General features: G+C 43.0%; 1 long non-coding RNA gene and 1 pseudogene across 1 annotated transcript in view; both read left to right on the top strand.

Moving 5' to 3' along the window:
* The window catches only part of LOC139029381 (uncharacterized), a 235,317-nt gene that overhangs the window by 126,681 nt on the left and 91,678 nt on the right, over window positions 1-16,958 (top strand). The gene's annotated exons all lie outside the window — the stretch shown is intronic.
* LOC111980625 (uncharacterized) lies at window positions 996-11,389 on the top strand (annotated as a pseudogene).

Consider the following 16,958-nt stretch of genomic DNA (forward strand, 5'->3'; position numbering starts at 1 on the left):
CTTAACCCTAACCTTAACCTCTAACTCTAACCCCTAGCCTAGCTTACGTTAGCCACCTAGCTAACGTTAGCATTAGCCACCTAGCTAATGTTAGCCACAACAAATTGGAATTTGTAACATATCAAATCTATTGCAAATTCGTAACATATTGTACGAATTGCAATTCGTAACATATCATATGAATTGCAATTGGTAACATATCATACGAAATGTAATTCGGAACACATCATACGAAATGGACGATGGACTGATGTAAGAAGGGCTATATAAATAAATTWGATAAATTTGATGATCCACAAATGAATACATACCATACCAAACATAACATAGCTAATTTGAGTGTCCTGGATTTTCGTTTACTATATTATGTCTACCCCTGAATCCAGGTTGCAGCGATATGCATGTCTCAATTGTATGTGGCCATGTCACAATTGTAACTGACCATTGTAGCTCCTGATAAATGTGTCCGACTGGATTCAAACCCATGTCACCTGCTCCACGTTAAGCTAAAGCCTAGGCTATCAGGCTATGCATTCAATCTTCTGAATATGAAGAAAGAACTACTCATGTGCTAATGAGGGACAATGTGAATAGATTTTGGTTTGCTCATTAGAATAAAGCTGAAAAAATAAAGCTATATTTAAAAGGGCGAAACTGAGCCGTCTGGAGTAATTAGGCCTATCCATTCAGTAAAGGGGCACACATTTCTCCCCCAAACAACAGCTGTTGGATACAATTGTTTCTTTATATATCTTCTGCTGAAGGCTTGTTTCTAAAAATGTCTCCCCACCATTCCATTTTTCCAAGTCTCTCTCTCACTCTATTAACCTAATTAGGGGTATCTCACCCTACATCTCAGCAAGTCTGGCTTAGTCCCTCCCCTCTCTCCTCTTCCCCATCTCTCTGCAACAGATTTCGAAGGAGAAGAAAGGGGAGGGGGCAGATACGGAGCGCGCGAGCGAGAAACAAAACGTGACTAGGCACCCAAAGACTTCTGTTATGCAACTACTGACCTACTAACATACAATTGGAGACATTGAGAGAGCGAGGAGGAAATTGTAGCAAGTCCCTAACGTAATAAGAGAACAGATTCAAAATAAGCGACACAGAATTCATGCTCACACACAGGCACTAATCACAGAGCTCGCACTGTACTTGAAGGACGATCGCACATTTGAATTCGATAGTAGTCAGAAATAGGAATTGTTGAACAGAAGCGTGGCTGTTATATTAGACTTCGCACTGTGGGCTTTTATTTACACATACAAGGTAAGCATTTATTTGATATGGGTTGCCTTTAAATGTCCCTTCGATTTATGTGTATAATGTGACTTATTATTATTGAAAACAATTCAATCCAATTGTTTAATAATACAAATTTCAGTGTTACTTAGTGGCACTTCGATTAGACTTTTCATCATTTTTGTTTTGCATGAATTTCAAGTTCACTGATACATTGTTGCAAACATTTTGTCACAACGCGAAGTGTTTATAATGTTGGTGACGGACGTTGAACCCTATCTATGTTCTGTCAAGGCGAGGCGTTTCCCCCCTATTTAGTGGCAGAATGTATAGGAGGATGATAAGGAGAAGGGGGTGCATGGAATTCCTTCAGATCAAGGAACGCTGGGTGGCAGGGGCCACAGAAAACACACTTATTTGGAGTAGCTTCGTTTACCCCCATCATAGTAGAGTTTTGAAAATATTGAAAGATACAATAACTTGAAATACGTTAAAATTATTATTCTTTGGATTAATTCCTCTATTCTTTCGTAACAAAATGATGGACATTTATTTCAGCAACATAAATTAATTTACCAATTGTAAATGATATAAAGACAATTCTCTCTCTCTCTCTCTATATATATATATATATATATATATATATATATATATATATATATATATATATATATATAATATTAACATTGTAATTTAAATGCTTGTGAGTTAAAAGGACACTGTTAAGACTTGGAACGGAAAGGCTATGAGTCCATGTGAGGCAACTGGAAAAAAATCCCTGTCYGTCTACACCTGGACTCAGGGTTAGACGTAAACATAGTAAATCTAAATCCAGGACACTTCAATTAGTATGTTGTGTTTCGTATGGTATGTATTCATTTGTGGATCAATCATCCATTTCGTATGATAAGCTACGATTCCAATTCGTATGATATGTTACGAATTGCAGTTAGTTGTGGCTGTTAGCTAGGTGGCTAATGCTAACATTAGCTAAGTGGCTAACATTAGCTAGCTAGGGGTTATGCCTAAGGTGGTGGATAAGGTTAACTTTAGGTTAAAGGTTAGGGGAAAGGTTAGCTAATATGCTAAGTAGTTGACAAGTATTGAAAGTAGTTGCTAATTAGCTAAAATGCTAAAGTTGTCCATAATGAGATTCAAACACGCAACCTTTGGGTTGCTAGACGTTCGCCTTATACCCCACCCATCCACACTACTTTTGTTTTTGCCTTAAGTAACCATCTGTGTTTGTAACCATACCAAGCGTAACATGCACTTATTTGAGTGTCCCGGATTTACGTTTACTATGTTACGTCTAGTCTGAGGCAATGATGGTCTGAGGTCACACTTCTCTCCATCACATGTAGTTATTTGTGGAAGGTTAGCCAACCCGTTAACCCTTCCCCTGCTCAGTGGGGCAAACTGAATCTAGAGTAAAGGCTACTGGAATATTGTGCTGTCCTACATCTCTGAAAACATTGTTTTGGATATGAATGATAATCTAAAGTATTGGCTGTTTCTGTAAGGTGAGCTGGATATACTGGGCATGTTTATTTTTGTCCTTATTTAGGCTGCTGGGTCAAATGTGAGCCTATCTCAAAGTCGTGACAAGTTGTTGGATTAGCCTACGGGTAGCGAATGCAACAGGGCAACAAGCTATGTGCAAGAAACTTGCTTTTGCCTTGAATGACTTCCGTGGGGATCTGTTATAATATGCAAAAGGTACATTTATCAGAGACACCACAAAGAGTAGTGGAATGTTCAGAGACACCACAAAGAGTAGTGGAATGTTCAGAGACACCACAAAGAGTAGTGGTATGTTCAGAGACACCACAAAGAGTAGTGGTATGTTCAGAGACACCACAAAGAGTAGTGGTATGTTCAGAGACAACCACAAAGAGTGTGGTATGTTCAGAGACACCACAAAAGAAGTAGTGTATGTTCAGAGACACCACAAAGAGTAGTGGTACTGTTCAGAGACACCACAAAGAGTAGTGGTATGTTCAGAGACACCACAAGAGTAGTGGTATGTTCAGAGACGACCACCACAAAGAGTAAGTGGGTATGTTCAGAGACCACCACAAAGAGTAGTGGTATGTTCAGAGACACCACAAAGAGTAGTGGTATGTTCAGAGACACCACAAAGAGTAGTGGTATGTTGAAGAGGGCTAAAAAACGTGTGATGTGACGTGGATATGTGCCTGCCGTGTAGGCTATTAGTTATATTGGGAAACAATTTTAGACAATGTAATGCTCTACAGCAACTATGTAACGTGCATTATAGTCTACAATTCCGAATCAGCAACACTATTGCTCAACGTATAACCTATGCAGTTATTAGGCTACATGCATATAAGAATTAATACTACACACGCTATTCATGTTTTCACGAAAAGTTAATCAATACCATATAGTTTAGAATATAGCCTATGGTACAGGTGCGCTATGGTACAGGTGCGCTATGGTACAGGTGCGCTGTGGTACAGGTGCGCTATGGTACAGGTGCGCTATGGTACAGGTGTGCTGTGGTACAGGTGTGCTGTGCACAATGGGAAATTACGCAAAGCATTTGGTTATGCTTTAAATTTTTGTAACACATTGCACTGAAGGCTCTAGTAATGGTGCGGGTTGCATAATAAATTATTTAAGTAATTATAACAGATATGGGTAGGGGAGATGACGCAATCAGTGGAAACCCATAGCCTCTATTGTGCTTTTCTGAGGGCTAATTGGTTGGCGCATAAGGTGGAACGCTATGCCAGCTCCAAATGTAGGTCACATTAGTCATAACGGGGAGGGGATGTGCTGCAGGGCCCCCTATAATACCAGACTAAAAACCTACCAAAATAAATCCTAGCTGGCTTAACAAAGACACCCAATCAATTCATGCAGAACAGAAACATTGATGGGCAGCAGATAAACGCGCCTAATAAACATTTAGGTTTCCTTCATATCGTAGTGATACACAATTAGAAACATATTCATTTAGCCTTTATACATTTAGGTTTCCTTCATATCGTAGTGATACACAATTAGAAACATATTCATTTAGCCTTTATACATTTTCTTCAATCCTCACTTTCTGTGCCACACCCCTTTTCTGTAGGATTCATGAACCTTTCCATAAATTGCTTGTAATTGCAATGCAGTGATCAGCTAGTATATTCCTTATTGTATTAGTAGGCTATTGGTAAAAACATGGTAATAACATGGTTATAATTATCATGAGATTACCTTTGTTTCACTAGAGCAGCGTGCACAATGTCTTGTTTCACTCCTAATGTAGTTGATGATAAACAATGTGGAGTGGGGTTTATCCTGACCCGCCTGACATTCTCAGGGTTTCCTGGCACAATGAAAGATAATGAAGGATAGAGTAGGTGCTTTGTTATTGTGCTGCTGTGGCTGGGAGGGAGAGGCAGAGAAGTAGGCCAAGGGAGCACATGTGACTGGGAAACACATGGACTGCACTGGGTCACTCTTTTTTTCCCTGTTTAACGGAGGCTGATATGGCTGTGTTTATGGAACAAGGAGTTGGCTTGGAACTCCGCCTGCATGTACAAGAATGTGTACTTTTTCTTGGGAAGATAAACCCAGTCTTGGAATCAGGGATGTACGATATTTGGGGAGACCCCTTCTACGATGTGCTACTCCAAATATCGCGGTATCCGATATTATCGTTCTGCGCCGTTACTGACTAAATCATTCTAGACTGTGCAATTGTTTTACTTATTTACAATGGTATAGTCGCATTCTCATTAAATAATCTTAGTGTTGACTGGGAAAAAATAAGGCTTAGTTAATTAATTTAGACTTCATTTTCAACATATTGATACAGCACATCACGATATATCGTCAATGTCAAATGTCACTATTCTATTTACTCATATATCAGCCCAAACCTACTTGGAATTTTGGAAAAAGCCATCTATTTGCATTCTTCCCCAGTGGGGGCAGTTCAGTTCCTCAGTCTCATTGAAAATTGGCACCCCGGTCTGGGGGCCTCCTCCTTATTTTACACCTGCTCCCATTACTTTAAGAGCTCAACAAAAACAAGCTTTTGCACTCAAGCCCCACCAAATATAGCTTTGTGTGGTTGTTTGGACCCAATAATTGTAAATGGCATACATTTAGATTCTCTTTGATCACTTCACAAATGTAGCCAAGCCCTTTCCTGTGGTAGAATGACTTTATATTTATTAAGTACAACAAGGATGTGTGCTKATGTTAAACAGTGCTATCAGTAACAGATTCATACTCTGATGAGATGCAGCTTTTTGTTCACCTTTTAWCATGAAATTGGACATAGAATTCATTATGGTCTACCACAAGCGTAGGAGTGTTCCATTGAAACACAGAGCCTCGTAAGCATAGTAGATGGGTGAAAYGGGAAGCAGTAGAATTTCTTACTATTTGACATTTGTTCTGGCAGGTCACACTACATTTGTCATAAAAACACATGAACCTTTCATTGGCAATCACCATCTCAGTACCCTGCGGTTAGTTATAAGATACACTATTGAAGTGGATAGGTTTGATGCTTAGACGTTCTGATTAACAGGTAAGGGTGGCACGCTGTGCTTCGGTGGGATACATACTTATTATGATGCTCTATTCCTGTAGCAGTAGTGGGAGACTAAGAGCTTGTGATGCATTAATCAGCAAACACTCCAGCTCCATTCATGTCTCCAGCTAATTCCAGCCGCTCGCAGAGGAGATGAGCAGCTTAGTTTTTTTTTTTAAGTCAATCTGTTAGCACAGTGGAAGTGTGTTGTTGAGGGATTGATGTTGACATGATTAGTTGCCCCCTTTTTTACTTTTGTTTCCATGGGTGATATGTTGTTAACGCTGGTACAGTACCCCGTTTGTTTACATCCTGCGAGGTGTGATCATCTGGGCTCATTTTCCCCTTTCTTTTGTCTCCCTTCTCTCAATCTCTTTGTCCCTCTCTCCYTGCATCTTTCACCTCTATAAATAGAGTACTCTCTAATTCTCTYTTTCTCTCTCCCTGCCTCACCCGTGGTTCCACTGACCTATATTCCAGCATGCCGTGTAGGCACTAGTCACAGCCAGGYTTTACTGAGTGGTCCCGGGTTTCTGTGGTCTTTCCACTCTTTTCCTCCTGCCCCTGAGCCACACACACATGGCTTTTGGGAATGAGGACCTTAATGCACTGCTAAATGCAGTACTTTATCAGGCCCTGTCTCAACCGTTTTTCCAGGCATAATCGTAGCCTGTATCCCTATTTAMTCTCTACTGGGACCCAAATGACCCATACCTAGAAGGCTTGTCATCATTTTGTGGGAAGCAAAGCATTTTGAATTTAAAAACTAGGGGTGTAATATCCCATCTAGATTTGGCTCGTTTTGTTGCTGAATTGTGCCTGGAAAGAGAAATTGGTGTTGAATCCACATTTGAAAAGTGTAGAGCAATTGGCAGTTACATAATTTTGCCCCAGACTCCTGGGAGAATATAACCCATGGAAAAAACAAATTATGAGATTGGAGGCAGAGCGAATCAGTGTGTCTCAACTCATGTTGTTCAGTAAGAAAATGAGAATAGATGAGGCAGTGAGGCAGGGATGAAACAACTCCTGTTGGCCAGCAACTAATTTGATTTAAGTAATTTGATTTTAAAGCATACAAGACCAGTTTAATGTAACCATGGAACAAGGGAACATAGTCTGAATGAGTTACCTCAGAAATGTTCCAGGAAGAATCCATCCTCAGATGCCTGTTGAATTCCTTTGCTTGCCTCAAGTCACCTGTATAGAATGTAATTGATATTGAACCAGTTAGTCAGCAACACAGATAAAATAGGCTAACTGGTACACAACCGGCAGAGACAAATTGGAAACATGAAAAGAGACACTGGAAAAGCCATTTGGCTTATTCATGAAAATCATACTTAAGAGGTTTGGCTAATGACACATATATCTCTGTTTGCCTCATTACCAGGAGAGTCCCTGCTGAGCAGGTTCCCAGACTCTTCATAGTTATGAGGCTGACCACCCTGGTGTCATAATTCAAGAGAGCGTGGCACATTCTCCAGCCCCTTCCTAAGACTTGACCTACATTCATTAATTAACACCCAACATCCTTATCCGCCTTTACCTTAAAATCCCGTACCCTCTCCACCTCTTTTCCTTGGCGGGGAACCTTTGTCTTCATCCACCGCCAGGAACTGGTTGTCCAAATAGAATGTGCATTTTTACAGTTATTACACTTACAGTAAATTCTCCAAGTCATGAAATTTCTATGTAAACGTAGTGGGCTGTTTCTTAATATGGTTGTTTTGGAATCTTTGTTCCTGACCTAGAATTATAAAATGGAATGAGGGGAACCCTACACCCACTGCACCTGTGTGATTCACTGTTCTGGCTCTTAAAATAAATCTGTCTGAAAGACTATTTAGAACAGCCATGAAATAAGTCAATAATGGCTGTTTAAAGCTAACAAATTCAATGTCCAATCATTCCATTCCATTACACATGGAATGACGTAATTTCGGGTAGTGTTACGGTTTCTGAGTTTACATGGTAATCATGTGCTCTCGACTTGGTTGCCAGACARGCAGTTATGATTACAAAGGCGGAGGAATAATGTCACAAATAGAAAATGTGTAATGTCTTACTCAGAAAAAGATAGTAACTCAGAAACTACTATATTGGCCTCATGTTTATTACACCATGCAAGTCAACGTCAACATGCAGGGCTAAACGCGTCCACATGCTTCCCAGACGAAACAGTTCGGAAGAGTTTGTGCATACATTGTGTAAGGGTACAGAATCATTTTCATGCACATTTTCTCATTGAGAAATATTGCACCAAACACCCCAGAGATGTAAAATTGCGCGACTAAGATCTCCTCTGCAAAAACGTCAAAATTAATGACAGATTTCTTGATTTATCATAGATTAATTCTGACTATTTTGAGGAAGTGTATATTGGCTACGGTATCTCAATATGGACAAAGTACTATTGCCGCTTTTTTCCCTAGATTTCCAAGCGAAGGTATTTTAAGGGAGTGTGCAAGCACACTCGTTCGGTTCGGCAAGGCGCCAGCCCAACTGAAGCATGCTGACACCTTAAGGGGTCATGTACCACCGACAGAGAAGCTCAATAGAAGGGCCATGAGGTCAGACAGTGGTTACTAGGGTCTAGTGAATATTCACTGGTTGCCAGGGGTAACAATTCAGTCAAAGCCAGACATGCAYAACATAGATGAAAGCAGGAGGATGTGAGAAGGAGCGTATTATTAATTATRCCTCAAAATTCTTTGATCACCAGGCATGCCAAAAACTAAAATGGATTTCATTAACAATGACATAAAGAAGATATTATTGCTTCAATCTGAATGCGTAGTGGTCGACAGCAGTCCACGAGGATTAAGASTTTTGCCTTTTCTTTCTTTGTCTCCTCAGCCTTTCATCTTGCAACTTACTGGAGAAGGAGAGAGGTAGCGCTCTTCCAAAGAGACTGACAAGCCGAGATAGACTGAGTGACCTACATCCTGCAACACGCCTGGAGCKGTAGAGCACTTCTCTGTCTGCTCAGCACAGCGCTCTCGCAAAAATATTGAAAAACAAAACAAAGACAAGAAGGTTAGAATTGCTCAGTGAAGATTGTCACATTCTCCACTCCAGGAACTCTTTTTTTTCTCTACAAGGCAGCTTTGACCCACTTTTCTGTGAGAAAGCTGAAGAGACTTGCCTAGAGAAAGGCTGAACATACATTGGATAAATGAGGGGAATTAACGCAGAGTTCCACCGTTTCTTGATCTTCTTGGCCAGTTTAGACACTTGAACTATAAGCTCATTCYTTCAGTGAGAAATAGCTGAATCCCACTGTTRCTTATCACCCCATTCCTTGKGTTTCCTTTCCAGTGGTTGTAGCAATATTCCAAACTGTCCTCCACTGAGCAACAATGGAATGCCTGAATTCACAACTCCAATCAGCAAGCTCAGAAAATAACCTYGACASCRTAGAGACATACTCTAACTACGAAGAGTCTCTCCCATCACCTCAAGGAACCCCCTCTCGCCAGGGGCGTCTCGTCAAGCCCAGCATGAGTTGCAGACGCAAGCGTGAGTTCATCTCTGATGAAAAGAAGGATGCATTCTARTGGGAGAAGCGCCGTAAGAACAACGAGGCGGCCAAACGCTCCAGGGAGAAGCGACGACTGAARGACATGGTGTTGGAAAACCGCGTCATGGTGCTGAATGACGAGAACTGCCGKCTGAAGACGGAGCTGCTGCAGCTGAAGCTGCGCTTTGGCCTTATCACCACTGCCTCCTACATGGAGAAGAGCCAGCAGCTCACTAGTGGAGGCAYCAATGGAGGCAATGGGAGATCCTCCACATCCAATTACTACTCCAGCGGCTACTCCAGCAGCTCCCAGGTGATGATGAACTCTGACTCCTCGGAGACTGAGCAGTCAGGCAGCGGGGGGGGCCATAGTCAACTGGTGACGTACTCCCCCCATGGGTCCCTTTCAGACATGTCAGATGGGTCCTCCCGGGACAGCCCAGAGCCTGCGGTCTACGGGATCAAGCAGGAGGAAAGCAGCCTGGAGATGGACATTGGAAGCAGCATGTTCAACGTCCACCATAGCCTGTCCTCCACACATCACCAGGAGGAGATGGAGTCGGTCTACCACAGCCAACAGCACCACTCCTACCACCACCAGGAGAGCATCACAAGCCAGACCAGTCAGGTCCCTCCACCCACCCAACAGAGGAGTGTCATCCTCTACCGCTCCAGTAGTGCCTCCTACCCTGGGGAGAGCCAAAMGCAGCAGGACATAGATCAACAGACAGCCCAACAGCAGAGTTCTCAGGCCGGCCATCTGGCCCAGGCTCGAGAGAGCCACATGGAGAGCTCAGAGAGACTGGCAGAGGTGACCAAGCAGATGGAGAGGAAGACACTAGACTCCCCTCCGTACCACTACTCAGACTGCCACAGCGAGGCAGGAGAGAMGCAGGTGTACAGAGCTCTGCAACAGGAGCAAAAYARCCAGYCGGGCCTCGCTCCAGACATCCTCCAAAAACAGGAYGCWGTCACGTCCCACCTGTACCACAACCAGGCTAGTCACTGCTATCTTAGCYCCCAGYACGAGGAGCCCCCCAWACTGACCTATGAGGGCGGGGCCAGGAGTGAGGGGTACTACCAAGAACACTCAACCTCAGGCAAAGACACCTCCTCTAGTGACAATGACCCCCGCAGCTCTGACAAGGAMGCCTCCACGGACGACGAGTCCCCGTCCTCCTCCTTCTCTGACGCCGGGAGTTACCTCCAGCACTTGTCTGTCTCACACCAGCCAGGGTCCCCTCTGCCCTCCCCGCAGGGCTCCTCCCAATGCCAAAGCGGGGACACCCAGGCAGAGGTTAAGGGCACTGCCCTGCCTCACAAACTGCGTCTCAAAAACAGAGCCATGAGCTCCCAGCAGGACTCTCCCACCACCKCTCCTCCTTCCTCTATCCTGCCCCTGCCCCAGCACCCTTACCTGGCCCTCACGCAACAGCAGAGCGGCAAAGAGAGGGAGAGTGAGAGCCAGCCCCCCACAGGGTTCTATAAGCAGCCGTCCTCAGCTGAGTCTAGGAAGGAGAGTGGGAAAAAGGAGTCGTCAAGCGGACGCCGTAACAACAYACGAGACTAAGTGCCTATAGAACACTTGAGGGCAACAGAAAATGGTTGAGGTTCCTTACATTGTGAGGTGTCTCTGATGCTGCCTTAGGTCAAAATACGCTCTTTCTCTTTCCCCTCCTCAATCCACTATCATCCCTTTACCCCATCTATACCTCCCTCACCTTCATGTCCTGGGACTAAAAAGCTGGACTGAAGCCCAAAACAGGGCAGGACTTCTGGGGGAACAGTATTCTATGTGTATATATTGTATATACACTTTTCAGTTCTTGCATCTTCTCCATAATTACAGAAGGGCTTCTGTTTATAAATGAGAGGAGGGATGAAACGCTTTCATATCATTTTTCGTCAAACCACAGTTGGTCATTTCAAATGAGAATATAAGTTGACCATTATTGGAACTATARTGTCAGCTTTCAGTGCCCCTCCTATGGTGCACATCTGGCGTTAGACAAACATAGCAGCAACATTCTGGGAACATTCCCTTGATCAAACATGCAACACAATGAGAAGTTCCATCCCTCTTCCCTACCTCTACCAATCCATATTTCCCTTCCCATCTCCATGATCTCACACAGCCCATCCATTATCTTTCTTGTTCAAGCACTTGGTTTGTATATTACTGTAAATWTACCAATAATTTATAAATATATATTTTTGAAGAAAACAAACAAATGTCACAACAATGCGACAAACTGTTGAGGCAAGAAAGGACTTGGACGTTATCATCCTGTTTTTGTCAGAATTACTGTACAGTCACATTGTGTCTACTGTTGCAAACTCCWCTTAAGTTAAAAAGCCTTTAATGTAATCACTTTAACTCTGTTTACAGAAACATGGCCAATAGCTTTTGAAATGCAGCTTACCTGTTATTYCAGTASKTSTTWAAGATCTTAGACAGCATTCAATCAAAGTCAATCTGAGACAGAACTAGGCTGCTGGCCTAAAGTTGAGCATCATCAACAGTCTAGACTTCCACTGTTCCCAACTCTTAGCCCAATGTATTTATCCCTATGCCCACATCTGCAGAAAAGCCAATAGGAACATAGACTAAAATATGAATGTGTATAAACTTTAAGGTATAAAAGCTCAAGTTAAAACCGTAAAGTGGGGACATATAGGGGAGAGAGTTATTTTAAATATAGTAATATAATCTAAATGATATCTGTATGATATTTGAACTCTGAGTGAGGCCACCTAGTCTCCTCTGCAAATCAACACACTACACAATGCACTGAGCTCAGAACCTCAGGCTTCTGACTTGACGTCGATCCACTGCCCTAGAGACACAGAGTTAAACCCAGATACTAGGTAATTGGATCTCTGAAACAGAGGCTAATTTACTATATTACACAAATAGCCCATGACATTAGAAAAACCTGTTTAAGAATATTCAGAGCTATTGCAATTAAGTTTTGTAAAAACTAAGGACAATCTCTACTTTGTTAATGAAATAGGGATTTCCCCTTTTTCTAATGTGCCTCTGTAGTGTAATACATGGGGCATCCACCCCCGGCCTTTATTCTCCTCGTATTGGGTGACAATGAGAAGCCTGCACCGTACCACACAGTTTATAAAGTATATGTACCATGTTTAGCTTTTTTGCCACTTGTGTGTAAATGTAAAGCTTTCCCTCTCTCAGACAACACTGTAATGTTAATGTCATTGTTTTATTTTCTGATTATTATTTTCTGATAAGTGTTGTTCTGTTATTATCTTGTGTCGTGTGTCTTTCTCCTATTGACCGTAATGATGTATTTGCGCCATACCCCCATCCACCCTTTTTTCAATGTGTTTTAAATCAGTGATGTTTGTGTTTTTGCTGATGGTTTTATGAAAAAGATTAAAAAAGGACAAAAAAGATGCAGACGAGACTAGTGTGGTGTTTAGCAGTAGGTGGTGTCTAGGTCGCCACCACCCCTTCTTTTTGACATGGCTGTGTATGTAAAGACAGTAATATTCATCATGGAAGATGGATGCATTTCAAGATTGTAAACAATAAAAAGGATGTTGAATTTCTCAACATATCGTAAAAATATTGTCAGATTTCTCRTTTCTTTACTCTTGTCTATGTGGGTTACACACAGTTCATGATGGGTCTGTTTGAAAATCAGCTGTGCATATGCCAGACAGATAAAGACCAAAACCTCCCTGTAGTTATCACTTGATACTGAATACAAACTGGTTCATAGGTTAGTTATAACACTGCAAAGAATAATAATAACCATATGCTAGCTAGCGTAATAAACAAACTATAATTTATACCAGAGCAGCTGCTGACAACCAACATTCTTCTATGGTCATTTYAATCKCTGCCTACTAATTMYACACAYCCACAAAGCAGAGCCGCYAGGTACAATGATTAGACAGACACAATCTAAATRAAGGCAAGACACAAATGATGGCCTAACCTAGGTGTTTGTAACCACAGGCATGTTTAACAGAGACTCTTGAGTCCTCATCTCTTTTAGCAGGTGTGGGGACACCCTGTTTCCAGTCGTCACAAATAGCTTGGTCACAGTCACTCCCTGGGCTCCTTACTTTCCTGACACACAGGATTCATTTGAAATGAGAGGAGCTTTGGAGTGACACACTGACACACATTTTCTAGACAGACCGCCTGTCCAACCTCCCTGATGTAACAGTGGCCTACTTCCTGTCGCTAACTCTCTATAAGCCCGCAGACCTACGCACGCAGGGCAGAGATGTACCCGTACGACCACACTAAACACACAAACGCCCTCAGATGTATGCGCACACACATACACCTACAGATTATGACCCCCCCCCAACGGAACAGAGGACCTCTCTTATGCCCCAGTCCACTTTATAAAGMCCTCATTCAACCTGACACAAACCACTTTACCCAGAGGGAAAACTGGACAAGCGTCCTCTCCTTCTCTAAGCCCAGTCCTAACATACCTCACAGCCTAATCTCATAGGCTCTCACTGAACAGGCATGTCCATGGCGCTTTGACCTACAAAGTAAGTGCAGAAATAGTCTGTCCCTGCTGCCAACTCTCCAGGCCCATGTTCAGTGTCACAGCAGACCTGTCATGAGAAGAATACATGGGGCTGTAAATCAAGGCAGAGCCCAGTGGGGCAGCGTCTTTTCCTCATCCTATCTTCTCTGCCACCCTCCCAAAACACACAACAACGAGGTTATGTTCATAACAACACAAAGACAAAGGGAGGGAGTGACCTGGACTAAGCCTGCAAACGAAGCAGCTCTTTGAGGGCTGACACCTCAATGCCCTTCACAAACGCACACAAAATATTTTTGCCTTTCGTTCAGCCCATGCTTGGTCTGGGTGGTGCGACTGATGTCACCCTGCAATAGTGTCAACGTGACATTCCTTGACAACTGCAGCACTCGTCTACTGGATTCTGCTGTGTTTCCCCTTTTCCTGATTTGATTGGAGCACGGGGTCGCGTCCATAAACAGGTTAGGAGAAAAGTAGGTCAACGTGAGAGAGTGGAACAAGAGAAGGAGGAAGGCATGGGGAAAGGAGAGGAAAGGAGGGAGGGAGGAGAGAGAGGTGGGGGCTGGAGGACTGGATGTGCATGTCACAAAATGATTCCTGCAGAATAGACCTCCTGGAAAACAGAGCACAAACAAGGCTCTCCAGTTACCTGGCTGTCCCTCCCAGCCTGGGGAAGAGGGTCAGTGGAGCAGCCAGCGTGGGAGGGGGCCGCAGGATTACACAGGCCTGTCTCACGTCCAGTGTGACACGCTGGAACCTTTTCACACATTTCTGGGGCAGGTTGCAGACACCTCTGGGTTTCACAGCAGGGGCAAATCAAAGTCAGATATTAATGTTATAGAGTGGAATTCCCCCAGCTTCTACAGCACACAACCCCTGAACCACACACTGTGGTTGTGAAAGACTATGATACTTACAGTACATATGGACCTACTTGTTTGATGAAAGACATGTATTTAATGGTTAAATATATACATTTTTTATGTGAGGAAAATACAGGTATTGAATTTTAGTCCAAACCACTACTTAACCCCTGCTCAGCTGTGGTAAGTGACAACTACAACCCGGATTCAAAACCACCCACTGACATCAGGTCCTACCATGCACACACACAGCACAAAAATGGCATGCATAGTCAAGCCTCTCCGCTGTTGACAGGACCACATTTTTCCACAAAGTATGACCTAAAGGGGCAATTCCTTGCGGTTCATTATTTGAAAAAAACTCTAGCATGGCTGTTATCATACACATTGCTGACAGTGATGGAATCAACATAACTATTAAATAAACATATGAGTATAGAAATCTCTGTTTTGAAAACAGTACTCAAAAAGGTTACATGGCTCATGCTTTAATATCCTGGTATTGTTTGCCTCTATGCATCAAATCAAAAGAGCATTGGAATTGAATGGAAAGACTCAAAACATTCCTAGCAATAGACATACATTTAACTGTGCAAAAAACGTGAGTAGGTGGAAGGCAGGGGGGAGGGAATGAGGGGCTGTGTGTCCCATTAAACTCTGTTACATAATGGTTACGCAACATAACAGCCCTCAAACTGGTCCAGAGCGGCTCAGTGAATAGACGTGGGGAGTGGCCCATCTCAAGGTCTACTTCTAACCCCTCCCTCCCTGCGTTCAGACGAACTCCTCTCCAGTCACAACCCAACCTCCAATCACACGCTTCATTACATAGGTGTGTCTATTGACGTGATATAAAGAGGAGTGTCGTAATGTAAGTAAGATAAACGATGTGGTTTATACACTGAGTATACAAAGCATTAAGATCTGTTCTTTCCAAGACGTAGGCTGACCAGGTGAATCCAGGTGAAAGCATTGGGGTCAACATGGGCCAGCATCCCTGTGGAACGCTTTCGACACCTTGTAGAGTCCATGCCCCACGAATTGAGGCTGTTCTGAGGGCAAAAGTATTTCAATGAAATGTTGGGGTGTTCATTTATTTAATTTCACTTTAGTCGACTGCCAGAGTCCTGGAATTGAATGGTAGGCAGGTGAGGGCTGGAGATTTTACAAAGGAATAAGAGCTCACACTTTCATCATTTCTCACTAAGGACTTACGTGCTCCCAAATCTGTAGCCTTAGGCACCATGGTGCTGGGAGTCTTCTAGTGCCAGCACCCACTCTGTGAGACAGAACACACAGCAGAGCTGGACTGAATCAGGGTATCAACTGCAGAGACAGTCTTGCTCTTATGTAACCATATAATGTAGCTCTTATTAGAAAGTAGGTCAGAATATATAACAGAGAGAGGGGAACATGTGGAAGACTGAGGCCTACATGGGGAATCAGGGGATATGTGAGAGAGAGAGAGAAAGAGAGAGAGCAATGGGGAAAGGAGGGACAGTAATGGAGCAGAGCATAAGTCTGAGTAATAAAGAATTGGCTGTGTTTCTTCCCCCTGAGTTTCCTTCCTGTTGGACCAGAGGAGAGCTTCATGAGCTCAGAGGCCATGCGTCACCTAACAGGTGGTGGTGCCCCACCCAAAAAACCTTCCCTCTCAGCCAGGTGATCTCTGCTGTTTGGGTTACCCACAGCAGGGGGACAATGGAGAGATTGTGGGCCTGATGACAGGGCTTCTCTCCTCCATGGCCTCATTTTATACTGGGAAGGAATTCCCCTACAGAGGAGATGTGCTTATCACTGCAAACAGACACTTTCAATGTGATGAAATCACTGATTAAAATGATATCTAGCTCTGTAACACTTGGCTACATAAACTAGTACAGCATTGTCAATATGACGCAACTTGTAATGCACAACAAAAACAAATGTGATTGTAATGGCTTTCATCCTCTTCATCTGAGGAGGAGTATGAAATATCGGACCAATGTGCAGCGTGGTAAGTGTCCATAATAGATTTTTAATAAATCAAAATGAACACAGAACAAAAATAACAAAACACGAACAAACAACCGAAACAGTCCCGTATGGTGCAAACACTGAAACAGGAAACAACCACCCACAAAACACAATAGAAAACAGGCTACCTAAATATGGCTCCCAATCAGAGACAACGACTGACACCTGCCTCTGATTGAGAACGATACTAGGCCAAACACATAGAAATATAA

Source organism: Salvelinus sp. IW2-2015, linkage group LG20, assembly GCF_002910315.2.
Source record: "Salvelinus sp. IW2-2015 linkage group LG20, ASM291031v2, whole genome shotgun sequence".
Lineage (NCBI taxonomy): Eukaryota > Metazoa > Chordata > Actinopteri > Salmoniformes > Salmonidae > Salvelinus > Salvelinus sp. IW2-2015.